This window comes from Delphinapterus leucas, chromosome 6 (assembly GCF_059928025.1).
Source record: "Delphinapterus leucas isolate spDelLeu-1000000601 "Yukka" chromosome 6, BTC_Dleu_Yukka2, whole genome shotgun sequence".
In the NCBI taxonomy this organism is placed as follows: Eukaryota; Metazoa; Chordata; class Mammalia; order Artiodactyla; family Monodontidae; genus Delphinapterus; species Delphinapterus leucas.
In genome coordinates this window covers 36280786-36287139 of record NC_143134.1, presented here as the reverse complement: position 1 = coordinate 36287139, position 6354 = coordinate 36280786, and positions in this window count along the sequence as shown.

Here is a 6354-nt window from a genome sequence, read left to right as displayed (position 1 = left end):
GCATGTAGGACGGACCAGGCAGAGTCGAGGAGAGAGGGGAGCCGGGTTCTCTGGAGGAAACAATAAAAAAGAGCTGCTTCTTATAAAGTTACTCACCACCTGGCCCAGCCATCCCTCTCCTAGGCTTTTCACCAAGAGAAATCAAAACCGAGTTTTGGGGGGAGAGCTCACCCACACATGTGTATTGTCCCATCCTTTACTCACAGTTGGCAAAAGCTAGAACCAGCCCAAGCGTCCTTGGGTGAATGGCTAAACGTGCCATGGTCCATTCATACAATGGAAACTTCCTCAGCTCAGAAATGAGCAAACGACAGATAGAGCCAGCATTGGCAAATGGCAAATGCATTTTGTGAAGTGAGAAAAGCCAGACCCCAAAGGCTGCATATTGTATGACATTCTGGAAATGTAAAACCAGAGGGACAGAAAGCAGATGAGTGGGTGCGGGGCTCGGGATGAGGGCTGCCAAGGGATACCAGGGGCGTGGATGGAGCAGTCCTATATCTTGACTGCAGTGGTGATTATGTAACTGTGTGTTTGTCAAAACTTACAACATGGAGAACAGAGGATTTGACTGTATATTAATTATATCTAATGTACCTGAATTTAAAATAAGCAGCCACTGGGGTGACAGCCTTCTTGAGGGAGGTGGCTGATGCTGCTGTGAAGGGCTGAGGAGGCGCTGGAACGTGGGGTCAGGCACCGGGGGAGGATTTGGGAAGGGGCTTCTCTAGACAAGCCTGGTCCTTGGAGTTGGGGGAAGGACAGATCCTGGAGGCCCCTGTTTCTTCCTGGTCATCCCATCCGTGTTCTGTGCCAGAGACAGCCTCAGCAAAGATGCGTAACTGCCCCCTATCAGACAGCCCCCCACGCGTGCACTGGAGAGGATCATAGTTCTTTTTTCACTTTCTCCTAAGAGTTACGAGAGCTCCTACACAAGCCATCTCCTCAGCCAGACTCAGACAAAGGGACAGAGAAAAGTGATTTCCTTGGGTCAAGAGTGGATCCCAAATTAGAAGACAGGTCTCTGAACTCCTGGAGCCCTGTTTATCAGGATGTCTGTGGGAGCAGACAGCATACACAGCCCTCTACCCACTCACCTCGGAGTGGGTGCTCACCCTCTGGTTGCTTGAGAGGGGCCAGCCTCCAGGACACAGTTCTGTATTTTAAGGAGAAAATATGTATGTGTTCCAGCCTTGCTGAAGGCACCTAGGCTGCAAGCCCAGTGCAGCAGCTGGGAAGGGGGGTAGAGGACCCAGGCCTGAGGGCAATATTCAACATCTCATCTCCAAATGACCCCTGAACCTCGGCACAATCTTGGGGACCAGAAAGACCTAGATCAGATATCTCACCAGCCCTGGGGGGAAATGGGGGTTTGTAGTCAACACTGAGTTCATCTAAAGACAGTAAAGAAATGTGGATTTAAAAGACTGGAAGAGGAGGGAGCTCTTTGAAATTTATCACCAAAACAATCCCCAGCTTTATTTCTCCCCCAACCCTCTCCTACAGTCCAGGGAAAGAATGATTCAGTCTCAGAACAAAAGACAAGAAGCACTTCCATGTACTGTGTCTTTGTCCAGAATTCTCATCCCCCTATTTTCTGTAGGCCACGTCCAAGTGTCCCCCGGGCCAGGGAGCCTCTCCCTCTTCCCAAAGGAACTGGGCTCCAGGGCCTGTCCTGCCTGGGCTCCCTGTGCTCCCAGGGCCACCTGCCTCCTTAGAGGGGAGCCAGCTGTGCATCCCATGTTCCTAAGGGAGGATGGGGGACCTGAAGGTGCTTGAGTGAGGACTGAATGAATGACGCCAGAGAGAAAGAACTTAGATGGCCCCATATTTAATTCAACTTTCTACTCCATGGCTCAGATACAGTACTTTCTGAAGGACCATTTCTCATTTGCCTGAAGGTTTATTTTACACATGGGGTTTCTTCATGGCTCACAGTCCCTGGGCTGCAGCCAGGAGGCTGTGTCTATCAGAATTCCCGGGGTAATGATTTCTGGGCACACCATCAGCACCATCATGGGAGGCAACAGGCTGAACCTTTTCTGAAGCTCTTTAATTAAATTGAGCTTTCTATGCCTCAATTTAATTAGTCTGTGGACACTGTGGTGGTCAAAATTTTTAATTGTTGAAAAAAATAATTATGTGGCTGTAATGGCGAAATCTCCTCCGAATCCTTTAAATACAAAAAGCAGGAAGACAAACATCTGGTAACAGAGGTTGTGTTCCGAGGGTGGTGGCCAAAAAAATTCATGCATTAGTCAGAGTCTAGAAAAATATTGAGGAAGGAACGTAAGACATCTGTTAAAAAGCAGATTTTTCCAAACTCAGTTCTTCAGAAATTCTCAGGAAAAAACATTTAAAATAAGAAATAAATTTCAATTCATTTAAAGATATTTTAGATTGTAAAAACAAAGTTCCCACTGTAAAAATATTACAACTCATAGAGGTTCTCTGAAGATTCAGAGTCAACAAACATCAGAGCCCACTTGGTGCCAGACATTTCTTTTTAACTTTAAAAAATAACACAGTTAATATGTGGGTCTACTTGTGTTATAAAAATTCAAATAATGCAGTTAAAGCTCCAGTCCCCCTTCAAAGTAACCACCCATTTCAATCCCCTCCCCGAGAAAACCACTGTGACCATTTAACATTCCTCCTTCCAAAATGTTTTCTTTCCTCATTTACAAATTTTTATTTATTTTATTTATTTATTTTTTGCGGTACGTGGGCCTCTCACTGCTGTGGCCTCTCCCGCCGCGGAGCGCAGGCTCCGGACGCGCAGGCTCAGCGGCCATGGCTCACGGGCCCAGCCGCTCCGCGGCATGTGGGATCTTCCCGGACCGGGGCACGAACCCGCGCCCCCTGCATCAGCAGGCGGACTCCCAACCACTGCGCCACCAGGGAAGACCTATTTTTTATTTTAACAAGTTTATTGAGGTACAATTGACATACAATATTTAAAGTGTACAATTTGATATGTTTTGCCATGAAACCAATACCACAATCAATACAGTGACCGTAACCATCTCCCCCAAAGTTACCTTGTGCTCCTTTGTGATTCCTCCCTTCTCTCCATCCCCCACCGCAAGGCAACCACAGATTTGCTTCCTGTCACTACAGATTATTTTGCATTTTTGCAGAGTTTTATACAAAGGGAATCATACAATGTGTACTTTGGTGGGGTGGTGGGCTGGCTTCTTCCACTCAGCACAATTAGGCTGAGAGTCATTTCTGTTGTTGTATGTATCAATAGTTCATTCCTTTTTATTGCTGCATGGCATTCCATGTATGGATATACCACAATGTAGTTATCCATTTACCCACTCATGGACGTTTGTGCTCTTTCCAGTTTTTCAGTTTGGGGCTATTCCAAATACAGCTGATATGAGTACTTGTGTACAAGTCTTTGTAGGGACATGCACATGTAGGGGGATTTACTCTTGGGTAAATGCCTGGAAGTGGAATGGGTGGATCACATACTAGGTGCATAGGTGCATGTTTACCTGTGTGTGTGTTTTTTTGTTTTTTTTTTTTTTTGTGGTACGTGGGCCTCTCACTGTTGTGGCCTCTCCCGTTGCGGAGCACAGGCTCCGGACGCACAGGCTCAGCGGCCATGGCTCACGGGCCCAGCCGCTCCGCGGCGTGTGGGACCTTCCCGGGCCGGGGCACGAACCCATGTCCCCTGCATCGGCAGGCAGACTCTCAACCATTGCGCCACCAGGGAAGCCCTACCTGTGTTTTTGAAAGTGTGTACCATTTTATATCCCCACCAGCAGTGCACGAGAGTTCCCGTACTTTGCAATCTCACCAACACTTTGTATGGTGGGTCTTTTTCATTTTAACCATTCTGAAAGGTGTGAAGTGATATCTCATTGTGGTTTTCATTTTCATTTCTCTTATTTGCCAACTCTATAAGCACTCTTATGTGCTTATTTGCCAACTCTATATCTTTGGTGGTGTATTCAAATCTTTTGCACTTTTAAAAGTTTGAGCTGATTTTTCTTTTGTCATATTGTTGAGTCTTGAGAGGTTTTATATAGTCTGGATTCAAGCCCTTTATCAGTTATATGCTTTGCAAAATTCCCTCCTAGTCTATGGCTTGTCTTCTCATTTTCTTAACAGTGTCTTTTGAAGAGCAGAAGTTTTTCGGTTTTTAAAAAAATTTATTTTATTTATTTTTGACTGCATTGGGCCTTCGTTGCTGTGCGAGCGTTCTCTAGTTGCAGTGAGCGGGGGCTACTCTTTGTTGTGGTGCGTGGGCTTCTCATTGTGGTGACTTCTGTTGTTGCGGAGCACGGGCTCTAGGCACGTGGGCTTCAGTAGTTGCAGCATGCAGGCTCAGTAGTTGTGCCGTGTGGGCTCTAGAGTGCAGGTTCAGTAGTTGTGGCACACGGGCTTAGTTGCTTCTGCAGCATGTGGGATCTTCCCCGACCAGGGCTCGAACCCATGTCCCCTGCATTGGCAGGTGAATTCTTTTTTTTTTTTTTGCGGTACGCGGGCCTCTCACTGCAGAGGCCTCTCCCGTTGCGGAGCACAGGCTCCAGACGCGCAGGCTCAGCGGCCATGGCTCACGGGCCCAGCCGCTCCGCCGCATGTGGGATCCTCCCAGACCGGGGCACGAACCCATGTCCCCTGCACTGGCAGGCGGGCTCTCAACCACTGCGCCACCAGGGAAGCCCCGGCAGGTGGATTCTTAACCACAGCGCCACCAGGGAAGTCCAAAGAGCAGAAGTTTTAAATTTTGTTGTAATCCTTTTTTTATCAACATGTTCTTTTATGGATTGTACTTTGGAAACAGCACATGAAACACTGACCAGTTTAAACTGGTTTTGTTTCCTTAAAACAAGTTGACTAATCAAACCTGGAGCTATTTTACAGAGACAGCACTGCACATATGCAAGACGGGAACCCACGTCTCCTGAATGACCCCAGGACCAAGAATCTTCAGTCTACGAAACTCAGATAATAGAAATGTTGCCACTGGAGCCCTTTATGAAGTGAGAAGTCCTTCAGTAAGGAAAATCCAGCTTCCAGCAGCTGATTACCATATGCAGACTGATCTAAGACTTGCCAATTAGCTTATTCCCCTCACCCCTTAAATTTCACCTGGAACTCTGGAGGGGGAGACAGATATGAGCCCTGCCTCCTGTCTCCTTACCTGCTGACTTTGCAATAAAGCTCTTTCTTTTCTCAAAACCCTGTACCATTGTACTGGTTTTTATGCAGGTCGGGCAGCCAGCCCTTGCTCGGTAACACATTTTGTGTCACATCTAACAAATCTCTGGCTAACCTAAGGTCACATGTACTTTCTCCTAGAAATTTTATAGTTTTAGATTTTACATTTAAAAGTTGATTTTTGTAGACGATGCAAGGTATGGATCCAAGTACTTTTTTTTTTCATACAAATATCCAAATTGTCCCAGCACAATTTGTGGGCAGACTATCCTTTCTCCATTGCATTGCCTTTCCACCTTTGTAAAAAAGCAGGTGTTAATGTACGGGTGGGTCTATTTCTGTACACTTTTTCTCCTCCATTGATCTATTTGTACAAAATGCCACTGTTTTGATTAGTGTAGCTTTATAATAATCTTGAAATCAGATAGCGTTAGGCTGTCAATTTAGTTCTTTTTCAAAGTTGTTTTGGCTGTTGGAGGTCCTTTGCCTTTCCATATAAATTTTGGTTTTGGCAGTGCTGCATGGCATGCGGGATCTTAATTCCCTGACCAAGCATTGAACAAATGCCCCCTGCAGTAGGAGCACCTAGTCCTAACCACTGGAGCACCAGGGAGTTCCCCTAAATTTTAGAATCATTTGTCAATTTCTACAAGAAAAGCCTACTTGGATTTGGGGTAGGGTTGTGTAGAATCTGGAGGGAAATGACATTTTAACAATATTGAGTCCTTTGACTCATGGACAGGTATAACTTGTCTTAATTGGGTGTAAGTTTCTCTTGGCAATATTTTGTAGTTTTCAGTGTATAGGTGTAGTGAGCTGAATCGTTGCCCTTCCATCCCATCCCCCAAGATATGTCCACATCCTAATCTCCAGAACCTGAGAGTGTGGCTTTATTTAGAAAAAAGTTCTTTGTAGATGTAGTTAAGGGTCTTGAGATGAGGAGGTCATCCTGGATTATCTAGATGGGCTCTAAGTTTAATGACAAGTGTCCTTATAAGAGACATGTAGAAGAGAGAGGGAGAGGAGGAGAGGGCAACGTGAAGATGGAGTGATATGGCTACAAGCCAAGACACACCAAGGGATGCCTGAAGCCAGCAGAAGCTGAAAGAGGCAGGAAGGATCCTCCCCTAGTGCTTTTGGAAGGAGCACAGCCCTGCTGACACCTTGATTGCAGACTCC